Below are 15739 nucleotides of genomic sequence, written 5' to 3' on the forward strand. Positions count from 1 at the left end.
CGGGGGGATTTGAAACAGCCGCTCCAGGGGCAGCGCAGCGGCGGCGCCCAATCAGCGGCCCCGATTTTTCGCGCTGGTTCTGGCCGGAGGAGGGGGCGGGGCCGCCGCGCAGGATCGCCGGAGCCGCCGCCGTTGCCGCCGCCGCTGTTGCCGTGTCGCTTCAGCTCCCGCCGCTCCCCGGCACCGAGCTACTGCTACCGCCGCCGCCTCCGCCCGGCTCTCGGGGGAGAAGGATGCGCTAGGGCACAGGTCAGTAGGCCGGGAGCGCGGCTGGCTCTCCCCCCCCCGCCTCCCCGGGGAAGGGAGGAGGCACCCGGGGCACGTTCCCGCAGGCCCCGGGCGGGAGGCGGGAGCGGCGGCGGCGAGGCTCCCTCGCCCGCGGCGATGCTGCCGCCCGGCCCCGCGCCTCGCCGCGGTCACCGGGAGCCCCCTCCCGGGCTGGGACCGCGGGCCCTGCCCGGCAAAGCGCTGTGGAGGCGGCGTGGGGGCTGGGGGTCCCGTCGCGGGGCATCCGCTCCCCCCGCTCCGGCCCTTCCCCCGGGGACTCCCCCTCCGCCGCGGCTCCGCTCCCCTCAAACTTACCGCCGGCGCCCCGCCGTCTCCGTCGCCCGCCCCTGCTCGGACAGCCCGCAGCTCCCGTTTCCCCCTTGCCGGAGGAGGGTTTTTTTTGTTCGCTCCCCCCTCTCTCCTTCCCTCCCCCCCCACCCCCCCGCTACCTGGCCCTCGCTGAGGGGCCGCGGGTCCCCCTGCCGCCCCTCGCCCCCCGCCCCCCCGGAGGCTGCCGCAGGATTTCTGCTGCTGGTTGGGCCTGACTCTTGGGTGGCGGAGGAGCGGAAAGGAGCGATGCCGAGCCGGAGTCCCGGCTGTTGCAGCTTCATCCTTTCCCCCGCTGCCCTCCTCCTCCGCCTCGGCGCTGCGGGAGGTCGGGGCAGCATAAAGGGGTAAGGGAGAGGTGCCCACCCGTCCCACCTCCCTCCCCCGGGGAGGGGGGGATCAATCAGTGCAAATCAGAAAGAAGACCGGAGGGGGGGGAGAACCGATGGGAAGGAAAAAAAAAGGCTCCCCCAGGGTTTAAACCGCCTCCTTAAGGGGTGGGGTGGCTGCAAATGTCCCCCCCGTGGCGGTGAGGGTGTGAGGAGGTGGAGGCTGCTCCTGCCCCTTCCCTCCGGGTAGGACTGGGATTGTACGGCAGCAGGAGTGAATGTAACTCTGGAAATGTATGGAGGGGGAAGCCATGTTTGATTTATTCCTCCACTAAACACTGGTGTGATGATCCTTCTACTTACACCCTTCTGCAGTCCATCCTGGACCTGTATGGGAGGAGAGCCTTGTTAGGAAAACGGAAAGAAAACATTCCTGCGAAGGCATATGGGCTCGTTGGCTCAATCTTCATTAAGTATAAGAGGATAGGGCTCTTGTAACTTGAATTGATATTTGTGTGGTAAAAGAGCCTGGGGAACTTGTATTCCCAAGGCCATAGTTACAGCTCATCCGCTGTGGCTTTACCGCTCTGGGGGTGGAGGAGGGAATTTGCCACACTTCTTGAACATATTTATACTTGCTTTTTGGTTTTGTTTTTTTAAAATATGTCGGCTGAAAGGAGGAGTAAATACTAGTAGAAGTGCAGAGACAGTAAACGCTGTATTTAAACAGATTTCAGAGAAAATGGGCCTCTTGCTAACAGGCATTAAACAGGCAAGAGGCTGGTATCAGTCATTGCCCATGTATTTTGTGTGCGTGAATAGTTTTCTTATTGGCATTTGCATTAAAATTGGTTTATAATGATTCTTAAATTTAGGAGCTAGTGCTGCCCGCGCTGAGTAAGCTAAACGAGGTCTGCTTTAAAAAAAAAAAAAAAAAAAACACCAAGGAAGATATGTTTGGCGTTTAGCCTTTTCAGGCGTCTAAGGAAGGTAACTGTAAACACTGTAGGGTGGCAATGAAGTTTGTAATAGATTTTGCAAAGAGTCCTTGCTGGTGGTTTATGTGGACATACATGCTTACTAAAATTCCTTAAACATGGAATGTGTGGCTTCAGCTGCAAGAATAAATTGGTTCTTCACCAAAATGTTCGTATGTTTGTACAATCTCTGTAAATTTATCACTGAAGCTATTATTTGCTTGTTTTGCTGTGGGAATTTTGCTCAGGAAATGCAGCATATCAACCTTAATAAACTCCTCAATTTCACAGTGTGGTATTATTTGACTGTTCGATGTAATCATTGAATAAAACCACTGTTTTGCAGGACTACTCAGGACTCAGTACTTACAGTATATGCCATTTTTGGTTGTTTCAGTAAGCATCTGTATCCCATATTTTAAAGCATGCTGAGATTTTCATCTAGTATGCAGCCATCAGAAAATATGACAGTTTTTTTAGTATTTGAATATAAAAGCTCTGGATATTCCTGGAGACTATATGGCTAGTTCTTGTGACGGTTATACGAGTTTCCACCCTCATACATGCTTGGAAAAATTCAGATATTAAAAGTACAATAAAACCTACTAATTTATCAAATATTATTTGAAAATGTCAGAAGAAACTAGGTCATTATACTTTAAGGATGTAGATTGAAAGTAGTTTAGAAAATGGAAATTAAATGTAAAATATATTTCCTTCTAGTTCAATACGAATCCAACAAATGACTAGTAATAAAAAAATTGTGTTTTAATATCTGTAGGGCTATGTGCTTTTTCTGAAGCCAGTGGTTGTTTTGCAGATGAGACTATTGCATTTAAATTACTGCCTGCATGCAATAGACTGGATATTACAACAAAAACAACCCCACTTTGTTTTAGACTGGAAGCAAAAATGATTGTTAAGGGGGTTGCTTTCTAATATTTGGGTGGTGAAATTAATGCGTACAGGTATACATACATATATATGTATATATGTGTGTATATATATATTTTAATATATATGAGTTTGTGTCCAAAACATTACGCTAACAAAATGGCAAAGGAATGGAAAGAAGGGATTGTTTTTCAGTGTCCTATTGTCTGTGGCCCATTCACTTCTCACTTTTGCACTGAGCCTGCTTTTTGTTCCACTGGTGTCAGTGTGTTTCCCAAGCGAGGCCTTATTTCTACAGACTGATAAATGCATGTCTTTCCTTGTGGTCGATCAAAGCCTATTGACTGCATTGGGACTCCATGCGTATATAAAGATTCATCTGCTCTGGTGAGATTACTGGATCAAAGATGTAGTTTATGATGAGGAGAAGATACAAGCACAATTCTTGCAGCATTTCGGTCACCTCTGGTCACTCCTGCTTACATAACTACAAGACATCTCTTAGGTTTTAAGTGTAGAAGATGGTTGAGTGCATGAAAATTGCAAGTATTTTCTGTGTAGAACAAGGTAAAGTACCTAGCCTTTTCTGGGAAAAAAAATTTCACCTCGAGAGCACTGTGCTGCACAATTGTAAGCATCCACTGCGTGGTATTGCTGAAAACAACAGATACTCTAACATTCAGTAATCAGACATCAATAAAGAAATGCTTGGTGGGACTAATTGTAATGCAGTAGATGATGATGACTGCGTATTTTAGTACTATGTTTGTGGCTATACTATTTGAGCTTTTTCATTACTTTTTGGCAAAGACAAATGAAATGGCCTTACGGTTGAGTAAATATGATAGATCTGGTATAATTCTTGAATCTAGCCTTTCGATGAAGGAAGAATGGAGATACTGAAGGGGGTCTAAGTGGATAAGTAAGTCCATGTTTCTAAGAAGCATCGCTTTCCAGTTAGGATGTAGCTTTGAGAAATGTCTTCACCGAGGGTGTGCTGGAATCTTGGTGGTGTAAATGAGAAGGCAGAGGTGGAATATGGTACCAGGATAAGCGGTCAGGTGGTAAAGTGGAGAGAGAAAATCGTTTCCCATCAGAGTTTGGCATGGGAGTCCAAATTTCCTTTGGTGCATGATTGTGGAGGACTTGGGAGAAAGGGGGGGGTAAGGAGAGCCTTGTTGACATGCCAGTAGTCACCCTGGAGCCTGTAAATTTGTGCAGCCGGTTGAATGGGTCAGTTATTTTCTAAAATTAATGGTTACTTGGAAGGCTTTGGTTCTGAGAACATTTTTGAAGGAAAAGAGAGAAACTACCTAAATTCACCCTTCACTGCACCTTCAAATTAGCTTCTCTATGACCTGCAGTCATTGGAGGTAATAAGACAGCTGTATAAATGTATTTACTTTTTTCCTTTCAGTTTACACTGACAGAAGTTACAAAAGTGATATATCAAGTGCTATTTTTAATATTTTTATCAAGTTGATGGTGTCCAGCATAGTTATTTTATATTTTCTAGCATCAGCCGGAAGGGAAGTTTTTGGACCGTGTTATAAGGGAAACTTAGACCATACTCTATTCTGCTGCCCTTCTGGTGAATAGCAAGCTACAAAAATACGCAAGATTCCTGGAGAACAGATCTTATATACTAATACCTTGTGTATGGTGATGATAGGTTAATGCATAGTCCATCATGTATTACTTTGCTTGCAAGCAACTCTAAACTTTAGCACCAGGTAATCTATTGGCTTTCTGGTACATTTGAAAAGCTGCTTCTGTCCAAAGCATATAATAGATTATACCATAAACTGAATTTTTTAAAATGCATTTTGTGTGCAATGAAGAAATACCTGTTAATCATGGTTGAACCAAAAGCAAAGTTTCTACTATTCTTCTTGCTAATGTTAAGAAATAATACCATTACATGGAAATTGTTCTGATAGTACAACGGTGTGATGAGCTACATGTGGAAAGTAGATGTTTGAAAATCTTTTTGAATGTTTCATAGCAATCAAATTAAATTGACTAAGTATGGAAAAGTGAAGCGCTAGCCCATATGTACTTCAGAGTATTCTTCTGTTGGGCAAAATTACTTTGCCCTAGGGCACCATTGATGTAGGTTCTCATATTTGACATAATCTGAAACTAATAAAATACATAAGTGACTTAAAGCATGTGTTAAATTGCAAGGGCTACTCAACAGGTGATGGCTCGGTTTCTAGTTTTGTCCCCATCCTTTTAACTTGTCCTATTTTTATCTTAGTGCAAGATAGCAATTTGATCTTGTTTTGAACTTTGGTATTCAGCTCCCCAGCACAAATTGGAGCTATTTTATATTCATCCATATTTGGGGTAAGGATACATATGTGGCAAATGGCTGGAAAACTATAGCATGATGTGCTATTGAAATAGACTTTCATAGAAACTTTAACATTTTTCTTCTGCTGTTTGTGAAGGATACTGTCAGTTTTCTGCGTGGCTCTTTGGAGAAGCACAGGGTGGTCTTGTTCTGTTAGCTGACAGAGATGGCCCTTTAACTGTCTGTGAAACCTCTTCTGGCCTTAGCCTCATATCAAAATACTAAAATACTGACATCTCACATCTGTGCTAAAACACACATAACATCAGAAAATTTGTGTTTTAAAATAATAATCATTTTTAAACGTATTTGGCCTTGAGGGCTAACATCAGAATTCCACATTTTCTTTGCCATGGTCAAAAACATTGTAGAGAGTGAACATTGTCCTGTTCTCCGAGTTCTGCCTTACTAAATAAGAGAGAGACCAAGGAGCAGAAGATGAAATATTTTGTGACAAAAATATTTTCAAGAAAGAAGGCTGAGGTTAGGGAAGATTTTATTAGAAATGTAATTAAACGCCATTTGAAATATTTTGAAAAGCATAAAAGAAGCAATAGGAAGGAGATGCAGTAATGCAGCCTCCTATCATAATGTTTGGGACCCATTTCATTTATTTATTCATTATAATAAGTTGAAGTGTAAATGTTCCTGCTGTGGCATGGGTTAGTCTGTGGAGCTGAGGTTCCCGAGATCGTGTATCAGATAAATCAATTGTGGAACTTGCCAGCCTTGGTGGGATGCCATCGGAGCAAAGAACCTGACTGCACTGGCACTCAGAAACATCTAAATTGGGGAGTTATCTCTCTAGTAAAGAATGCCCAGATTCTAGTCTGATGATAAAGCCAGAGGGATATAAGCCAAAGTATGAACCTTGGAGAGCAGTGTAGGATGAAAGATATGAGTATGGATCATTTCGCTATGTGGAGTAGTTGCCAAGAACTTTCAGTCAGATACTTCAGAATGAAATTAATGTTGTGATTTTTCTGTGGATGCAAAATGCAGACCATCAGAAGCTGTTTTATAGTAGCACTCCTGAACAAACCGGAAACAAATGCTGTGATTAAATGTGGAACATGACTGAAATTCAGCAGTAGTGCAAAAAACAAGTAGTAGGCTTAAAATGTGTTGTAGAAAGTACGTGTGCGATATCTATTCATCAGGTGAATGCTTGGCTCAAAAGTGGTAGTGATAGTTGAGTCTTAAGAAACTCTGCAAGTATGGATAGCAACTACAGTTGCTTAACACGACTTATTTCTACAGTCAAAACCTTTTAGATTTTCCCATAAGAAGTAGGTACAACATAATTTGTCAAAGGACTAAATTTGATAAGGCAGTGAAGTAATCCACAGAACTAATGCTGTGCTGAGAGAATGGACAGCAAAAATGGCAAGAGGTACCCATTGCAAACCTTTCAACACAAAGGCTTTGGAAAGTGGACAGGAAGGATTTGGTTTGTTGGACAGGAAAGTGTTTTACCTTTCTGTCTCCAAGTTAAATGGGTAGGCTACACTATATCTGCAGAAATGTAAAACTTGCCTCAAATTCCAGACTTTTTACCTGTAACAGTCATTCTAATCTCTCTTCTGGAGAGACTCTTGATGTAGACGTAGCAAAAGAAATAGAGAGGGAATTAAGAACACTGTGAATGGTAGTAATGCATTTTGGCAAGAGCACAGGGAGATACTTCAAATAATGTCCAAACCAGAAAGGCCACTTATTAGCAAGTAGTTGGATTTGTTTGGAGAGGATCTAGTGTTCCAAGTCTCTTGTGAGCGCGGGCCTTGTTTGAGTGTTGCTGGCATACATCTGCCAGTTACATGTGTGTTTTTTGCTTTGAGGTAATACATTGATAGAATAATTAATATAATCGCATGTATATAGTTATAGTCTATGTGTAAAGTAGACCAGAATTAGCACAGTATGGCCAGGGTTACATTACAGACATAGTTACATTGATCAGCTATGGATATATACAGTTCTTGATGAAAGGTACAAGTCTATAAGTAAAATTCCATAGTGCTGTTGAGTCAGTATTAATTACCTCCAAACTTTACCTTCCAGTTATTTACTTAATGTTATGGGATGTGAAGTTGAATGTACTGGATGAAAGAAGGTATACATATTTTTACACGATACCTGCCCACATTAGAGAGGTGCATTATCAGTGCAATGTGTTGCTCTTTTTATAAAAAAACAGAAGACATGGCCAAATACTGCTCTATGATAAAGACAAGGCCTCATATATCACCAGTGTCACAATGCTGCTTTTTAGAATTATTCCAATGCACCAAGTGTGCTTCTGGCATCTAAATCCACCCGCTTGGGTGAACAGGTTTTAATGCCCTGATAGACAAAGATAGCGGAGTTTTAAGGGTCTAGGTAAAATGATTGTATCCTCTGTATTAAAATTAGCTGCTGTCTGGTCTGATCTGGGCAACATTGTTTATTTCTGTAGAGGTGTAGCGGATAACATTTTATTAATATTACAATTTGATTCGTTACTTATATTGATAACTTATTTTGTGGTGTCATCCCAGATTTGATCTTTCCTTCTCAGAATTTGCACGATCAGAAATTTTCGTGATACTCGCAGTGAAGCTTCAGGCAATTGCTATGCTGTCATGACTACATATGGGAATAAGGGCAGGATCATTGGCCACAGTGAAGAGGAAACAAACAGATTATAGCACGTTTATCTACTGCAGTGAGTATTATGTAGAACCAGAGGATCCAGGTCCCGAAGGTATGGCGCAAGGAGCAGAGGTAGGATGCTGAAAAGAAAAAGCAGTGGGATTAAATAAGGGGTGGGAAATTAAAGTAGGCTTGGACCAGGTGAAAAAACAGCGTACATAAAGACGGAACTATGCACCTAAGTGCTGAGCTATTTGAGATTGCATTTGGTTCTTCATTCCCAAGCTAAGCAGAAGCCAGATGCACAGCTCTGGCCCACCTGAGAGACAGAGAGAGACATAATTTCATTGGTGAGTAAAGACCTAGACTGAATGAGTATTCTGGCTGTATTGAATTGTCGAGTCCTGTTCTGGTAGAGAGGGGCCATTCCCTTCAGCTGAACCATTTGGAACTCTCCAGGAGACAGAAAAGTCTCAAGTTTTCGTTTGAAAACATAACTTTATTTTTACTTTTAGCCATTTGTTAAGCAACTGTTGAGGACTACCTTTTAGTGTTTATTAAATACCAGTGGTAAATCCAGTAGTTCCTACCATTTTAGGCACCAATGTTCCTCTCTGCTTATCTGCAGAGGAGAAGCAATTCTTTTCTATTTGATTTGGTCCCACAACAGTAGTATCTGTATCCTCTCTTCAGACAGAAATACAATGTTTTACAAGAATTTGAATTTACTCAAATCTATCCCCTTCCTTCACCACCCACCTTCACCAGCAGGAGTGGAACTGACAAAATTCAATTTCTGCAGCAGTGGAAAAAGAGTATTTCTTCTGATTTTGAAGAAAGCGAGTTAATGGGGAGGAGTCCTGTTACAGAATCTTCTAGTGTTATCCTCAGCAGCAAGGGTTGGTTGCAAAAGCTTTTCCTGAGGAGGAAAAAAAGTCAAGTCCATCAGTTTTGTAAGCTCGCTTTCTGCAGTAGCAAGTAACATTTAAAGCGAAGAAATTCTTTGCTTGCCATTCTGCAGTTCTTAACTGTATAAGGTGGTATTGCCTTCATGAGAAGGCAATAACTACTTGTTTTGGTTGATGAAAAAAGACTATAACAATTAAGTTCTGACATTTTATCCATTGGGGGGGTGGAAGCAAACCCAAGACAAATTAGAAAAGATCAATACTAGTTTTTTTGAAAATATTTGGTGGCAAATAAGTGTAAGTTCAACTGTAAGTACACTAACCTTTTTCACACAATTTTCAAAACATGCTTGATCTTTTTGTACAAATGTATATTACGTCTCTATATAAACATTATTATGTACTATAAATGTAAGAAAATTTTCATGTACTCATGAAATGTACTCATTTAAAAATACTTTGTAGGTCAGCCTTGCCAGCTGACTAGTTAACTGAAATCATTGTATATCTACTGCAAGACTAACAAATTCTTTACTTCAGGTGCTTTTAAACTTAAAATTGGCTCCTTTGGACTAAAGTTTCCTGGTTTTTTCTTTCTAAGTCTTTTTTAAGACTAGTGGTAAATTGTTAGAAAGTTTTGGTATAATTATTTTCAGTTCTCTATCAGCTACTACAGTAATGGTTTTCTTCATGAGAGATAATGCTTTTGAATTTGCTGGGTAGAGCTGGTTTGTAACAATTTTTGGCAAACCCACAATGCAATGTTCAGTTATGCGTTTTCTTCTAAAAGTAAATTCTGTTTAGATCCTGTAGTAATTTTTCATTATTTGAATATAGTGAAGAACAGTCACAATGTATTGCATGATAGTAAATATGTCTACTCCTATTTGGTATTTCATTTTTTTTATACAAGATAATGTGAATAAGCGTACTCAAGTTTTCAAATGTGTTAGCAAGAATGTGTTGTAACTTTACTAATCTCTTTAAGTATTTTGTCTCATTCTGATCTGAAAATAGGAATAACCTTGGTCTTAAAATTGATGAGAGAATGGAGAAGACTTATCAGAAAGTTATCTTTGCAGAAAAAAGCAGCAGCCCTCTATTAGCTTTTTCAGTGCCAGCTGAAAGCCTGATTTGTAGGTAATAAAAATAGCTTTTGTGGATAAAGTTCTCTTGCTGTGAATTGTATTTAGGTGTGTCATCTTCCCCCTATCCCCCCACCCCTCCCCGAGTAATTCACCTAAGAAAGGGCTTTAAGAAAACCTTTAGACAAAACAAAAGTGGTATTTAATAGTGACGCTTGTTGTTGATTACTTACTCTGTTCACTCCCTTTGGCAGAATTGGAAGGAATGGACTACTCCATTATTTCTGACACACAAGAAATGCATCTCTGAAATTGCAGCAGATGTGGAAGAAATGAATAATAAATCTCACATAAATGATAGTGGCCTGGACAGTGAAGGAGGAATCTGACATGCAGACTAACTGTATTTGGCTCATGACTCCTGTCAGATGATGGACCTTCAAGTAATTAATAACATTATTTAAAATGTCTGCAAAATAATTTGCCTTATGTAGAACCTGGTTTTTTAGTATGAAAATGTGTACAAAGCCATTGCAAGGATTGTCCGATTGTCATTGTCTGATTAAAATGTCTAGAGACCTTTCTCTGATAAGTCAAATCTTCTTTTGCTTACTGAACCCTATTTGTTCACAAGCCAAAATATCATGTTTATTCAGCAGACTCCTTGGCTATCATGTTTTTTCCTCTTTGTTAGTGAAAATGGTACTTCTTGGGTCACTAGACAGTCAATATGGGATGATACTAGCTTAAGCTCATTAGTTGCTACTAGTGTGTGGTGCTTTTGTCCCCTTCCTTTCCCCACCCTCCCCCCAGTTTCCTTTTCTATAGATGCAGTCTCATCTAGAAGAAGATAAGGGATTGCTTTTGCTTCTGTGTGATACGGTGGTCCAGCATGAGTGCAGTTAATTTAACTACCAAATCTAATCATATACTCAGCTGCTTCAGGACCTTACTCTTGCAACTCTGATCAACCAGATCTTGTCTGTGATCTATCTCACTTCATTTTTCATGTCATGTCTTCTAGATCTCCTTGTGTTAATTCTAAGCTCACAGTACTGCTTGGTTATCTGTTGCTGATCATTTTCTTTCCTCACCCCTTTCCTTCTTTTCTGCTCTATTGTCCTCTTCTCACAAACAGCCTTTTTCTTGCTTATGGTATTGTGCTACCATGAATTTTAGATAGCAAAGGTTTCTGCAAAATTTAACTAGTTTCAATTTTGTCCTTCTTTCTTGAAACCCTTTGTTATTCCCATGTGTAGATTTGCTAGCTTCTTCCATTTAACTGGATCCCACAATGTAGCTTATTTTTTACGAGGAGGACTGAGATGCGTATCGACCATTTCCCTCCATTGGTTGTCCTAGAGATGGTGACTAACCTGCAAGTTAGTCAGTCCTGGTTAACAGGGGAGGTCCCGGACGACTGGAGGCTTGTCAGTGTGACGCCCATCTACAAGAAGGGCCGGAAGGAGGATCTGGGAAACTACAGGCCTGTCAGCCTGACCTCGGTGCCGGGGAAGATTATGGAGTGGTTCATCTTGAGGGTGCTCACAAGGCATGTGCGGGACAAGCAGGGGATCGGGATCAGGCCCAGCCAGCATGGGTTCATGAGAGGCAGATCCTGCTTGACCAACCTGATCTCCTTCTATGACCAGGTGACCCGCCTAGTGGGTGAGGGAAAGGCTGTGGATGTGGTCTGCCTGGACTTCAGCAAGGCCTTTGACACTGTCTCCCACAGCATTGTCCTAGAGAAGCTGGCGGCTCACGGCTTAGACAGGTGTACTCTGCGCTGGGTCAAAAACTGGCTGGACGGCTGGGCCCAGAGAGTTGTGGTGAATGGAGTTAAATCCAGCTGGCGGCTGGTCACGAGCGGTGTTCCCCAGGGCTCAGTTTTGGGGCCGGTCTTGCTCAATATCTTTACCAATGATCTGGATGAGGGGATTGAGTGCACCCTCAGTAAGTTTGCAGATGACACCAAGTTGGTCGGGAGTGTTGATCTGCTCGAGGGTAGGAAGGGTCTGCAGAGGGACCTGGACAGGCGGGATCGATGGGCCCAGGCCAATTGTATGAGGTTCAACAAGGCCAAGTGCCGGGTCCTGCACTTTGGCCACAACAACCCCATGCAGCGCTACAGGCTTGGGGAAGAGTGGCTGGAAAGCTGCCTGTCGGAAAAGGACCTGGGGGTGCTGGCTGACAGCCAGCTGAACATGAGCCGGCAGTGTGCCCAGGTGGCCAAGAAGGCCAATGGCATCCTGGCCTGTATCAGAAATAGTGTGGCCAGCAGGAGTAGGGAAGTGATCGTGCCCCTGTACTCGGCACTGGTGAGGCCGCACCTCGAATACTGTGTTCAGTTTTGGGCCCCTCACTACAAGAAGGACATTGAGGTGCTGGAGCATGTCCAGAGAAGGGCAGTGAAGCTGGTGAGGGGTCTGGAGAACAAGCCTTATGAGGAGCGGCTGAGGGAACTGGGGTTGTTTAGCCTGGAGAAAAGGAGGCTGAGGGGAGACCTCATCGCTCTCTACAACTCCCTGAAAGGAGGTTGTAGCGAGGTGGGGGTCGGTCTCTTCTCCCAAGTAACAAGCAATAGGACGAGAGGAAATGGCCTCAAGTTGCGCCAGGGGAGGTTTAGATTGGACGTGAGGAAAAATGTCTTTACTGAGAGAGTGGTTAAACATTGGAACAGGCTGCCCAGGGAAGTGGTGGAGTCCCCATCCCTGGAGGTATTTAAAAGACATGTAGATGAGGCGCTTAGGCACACGGTTTAGTGGGCATGGTGGTGTTGGGTTGATGGTTGGACTCAATGATCTTAGAGGTCTTTTCCAACCTTAATGATTCTATGATTCTATGAAGTTGCTCTCTACAAGTCTTGTCTCCCCAGTAGGCCTATATTTGCTTATAGATACTCATATCTATCATCTTTGCCCGTTATTCTGCCTCTTACTTTAAGCCTCTTCTCATTTGGCTCCATTATATCTTTGTACAAACATGGTCTATTTTCCATATTCTGTAACTGTATCTACTGGTTCTGATGCTCTTACTGTCTCAAATTACTGCCTTTGTCTTCATCTTCCCATTCACTATTGGCCTGGGTACATTGACTTCCTTTTACCAGTTATACTCCTGGATTTGTTGTCTCTCTAGGCTCCAGCAATTTGAGGGGCCTTTTTCAGTGCTTTCAGCTGTGACCTGTATTAGTGAGAATCATTAACTGAATCTTCACTCACTGAAGTTCTAAAATCTGCATGCTGTGTATCTTCAGATGTATTAGGCAAATCAAGGTAACCCCTAAAAGTTCAGGGTCTTTCACTGCATGGTCTTATTGTTATTCATATTTTTGTGATATGGAATTACTACCCTTAGTTTTATCAGCTAGAAAGAGAGTAACTTGATTTCTTTAAGCCATGTCTTTTCACTTAGTTATTTACTGGTCATTGTCCAGACAAGGCCCTGAGCAGCTTGATCTGCATTGGCCCTGATTTAAGCAGAGGATTGGAACAGATGATCTCAGGAAGTCCCTTCCAGCCTAAGTTATTCTGTAACTCTGATGATTTTTATGTTTTGAAACTCTTAAGCTATCACTTTTTTTAATGCATGCAGTGTTTTGAGATTGAGTACACCAGTAACGTGTCTAATTTGATTATTTGTTGCTTTTTTTGACTTGTCCTGTTCTGCCTCAAGCTTGATGGCTTTCTAGCTTAAAGAAATACGTGATGAGAGTAAGAGTTATTATTAAGCAGGACAAAAAAATACTAGTAGAATTAAGGATTAAAACAAACAGTTACAAAATGCAGATGTCTCGATCCAGAAATCCAGACCCTGGTAAGCAGCTAATGGAGCCATATTAAAAAATGTTTTTCAACTTAACCGTGTAGTTGATGGACAGGAGGAAGTCACACAAGGCATTTTTGGTGCTGGTCCTCTTGTGAGAAGCTGTGATAGCAGCAGTCTGTCAGGCAGGGAAGTGGGGAGCTGCAGTGTTTGCTGCTCTGGCTGGTTCAGGCAACCACTGGAGGGCGTCTGCAGCCGCAGAAAAGCTGCTCACTTGTAGGCGTATTTTTTAGATAGAGGGGAATTTAGATGCCCAAATCAAACCTCTGTTTTGCATTCGAGTTTACTCTGTTAAGAATCTGTGGGAAGGAAGTACAGATTTTGCAACAATTCAGTGTTTGGGGTTTTTTTAAGGAATTTTGCTGTCATCTCTGTAACCATAAGTGTCACATGTTCCGTAACGGGTTTGCCTTTTGCCTAGAGATTTATAGAATTTGTCATCAGTTGTTTCTTAAAATAAATATGATTTCAGTTAAATCTGCTGAATCACAGCTTGAAACATTGTCATGTTATTAATTGGACTGAGAGTCTGTCTCATGTCCATGTTTTCAGAGAAGATCTTGTGAAAGTACATGAGTTCTCTTTCGGTTTAGTGAGTTCTTTGTTCTGTTCTGGTGGAGTTTTGAGTTTCCTTTTACCTCTGACTCCTCTTCGAAAGGGTTAATATAGTTGGCTGGTTTCCACTCATTTTATCAGAGATTTTATTGGTAATTCAGACTTTATCTGGCTGAAGAAAGATTAGAACCTTTCCTGTCGCAGATTCACTTGGAATTCAGGTATACTTCTTACCTTGTTTAATGCCAGCTTTTGAGGCTGCTGTTTGTACCTGGAGAATGGTTTTCATCTCTCAAATAAGTCTATATAGCTTGTATGGAGAGATACCCTTTTATCTTGTAGGTACCTTAGAGCAACATATTAGGGAGATGGGAGCATTTGCTAAGGAGTGATGGAGTTATGATTTTTAGATCCCCCCCCCGCATCTTTGGGCATGAAGAGGTTTCATGTTGGCCAATTGCCTTGAGTTCAGTCTTGACACCCTTAAGAAGCTTTGCCAGGCTAGGGTAATGCTCAGCTATACTCATTTGTACCTTGCCACTCCTGATGTAGAAGTAGCAAATATGCAAGTTTCAGGAATATGCCAGTTGTAAGCATTATAACTGTGTACATTAATAAACAAGGTGGTGAGATTCAGTAGAGATTTATTCCATAGCAACTGACAATTCAATAGTTATTCATCATCGTTTTTACTGCACTTTTTTGGAAACGTGAGACTAGATTTGATGAATTTTTGATTCGATGTGACAGTTCTCGGACTTAATCATATATGAAATTGGTTACCTTGAGCATGGATATGATGATTATTGTGCTGAGCTTTCATAATATTTATGATGGTGTATTCTCTATATCATGTATACACTGGACCTGGTAATATGAAGAGTCTATGCATATGAATTTTAAAAACAAAAACTATCATCTTGCCTGGTCTAGGAGCACAAAGGAGTCATTCTGCCAGATTCATTTGTTTGCTATGATAGTATAATGTTGAAATGGGCAGGGTTAGCTTTTAGAACCCTCAGAAAACCTGTCTAGGGCAAATAATAGTGCAGTTTTAGCTTGTTGGATGTTTTCAAATTTCTGTGTGAAAAACCAGTGTTAGATGATGTTGCTGTTGTTAGTAAAAAGCTGAAATTCCATCAGTTGCTTTGACCATTTAAATTTTGCACAGTGTGGCCACTGGCCTGAAGAATCAGCTGTTTCCCAGTGGGCTGGTGTTCATGATACAAAATGCTCATGTTTTATTCGTTCTCATAGCCAGAACGCTTTGGGATACATCTGAAGACTGAGCTGTGTTGTTTCCCCAGGAGGTGTGCTTTGATGGAAGATTGAGGGCCTGTTTGTAGCGTGAGGAAGAGAAGCTTGTGATGCTGCTGTCCATGGTGTAGGTGCTACAGTAACACGGCCTGTGGGGTTTTTACGCTGGCACGACTTCTTAGAAATAAACTCATCTGTTTTACGTTGTTATTAATGATACTATCTTAGGTCTAACTCTTAGCTGTTTTAAACAGTGCAATACCTTTGAATAATTAGTGTGGGTAAGACTCATGCTGTAGATTGTTAACAGATTGTTAAAATTAAAACT

General features: G+C 42.0%; 1 protein-coding gene across 6 annotated transcripts in view; it reads left to right on the plus strand.

Moving 5' to 3' along the window:
• The window catches only part of NSD2 (nuclear receptor binding SET domain protein 2), a 104886-nt gene that overhangs the window by 25671 nt on the left and 63476 nt on the right, over positions 1–15739 (plus strand). For 4 of the 6 annotated variants that reach the window (XM_076335787.1, XM_076335790.1, XM_076335791.1 and 1 more), the window contains exon 1: positions 126–249. The exons of 1 other annotated variant lie outside the window; for it this stretch is intronic. The gene's annotated coding sequence lies outside the window, so the exon portion shown is untranslated. Of the gene's footprint in view, positions 1–125; positions 250–10041; positions 10218–15739 lie in introns of those variants that run through there. One more of the 6 variants, XM_076335789.1, reaches the window with a different exon arrangement.

The sequence above is a fragment of the Aptenodytes patagonicus genome, chromosome 4, assembly GCF_965638725.1.
Source record: "Aptenodytes patagonicus chromosome 4, bAptPat1.pri.cur, whole genome shotgun sequence".
NCBI classification, from domain to species: domain Eukaryota; kingdom Metazoa; phylum Chordata; class Aves; order Sphenisciformes; family Spheniscidae; genus Aptenodytes; species Aptenodytes patagonicus.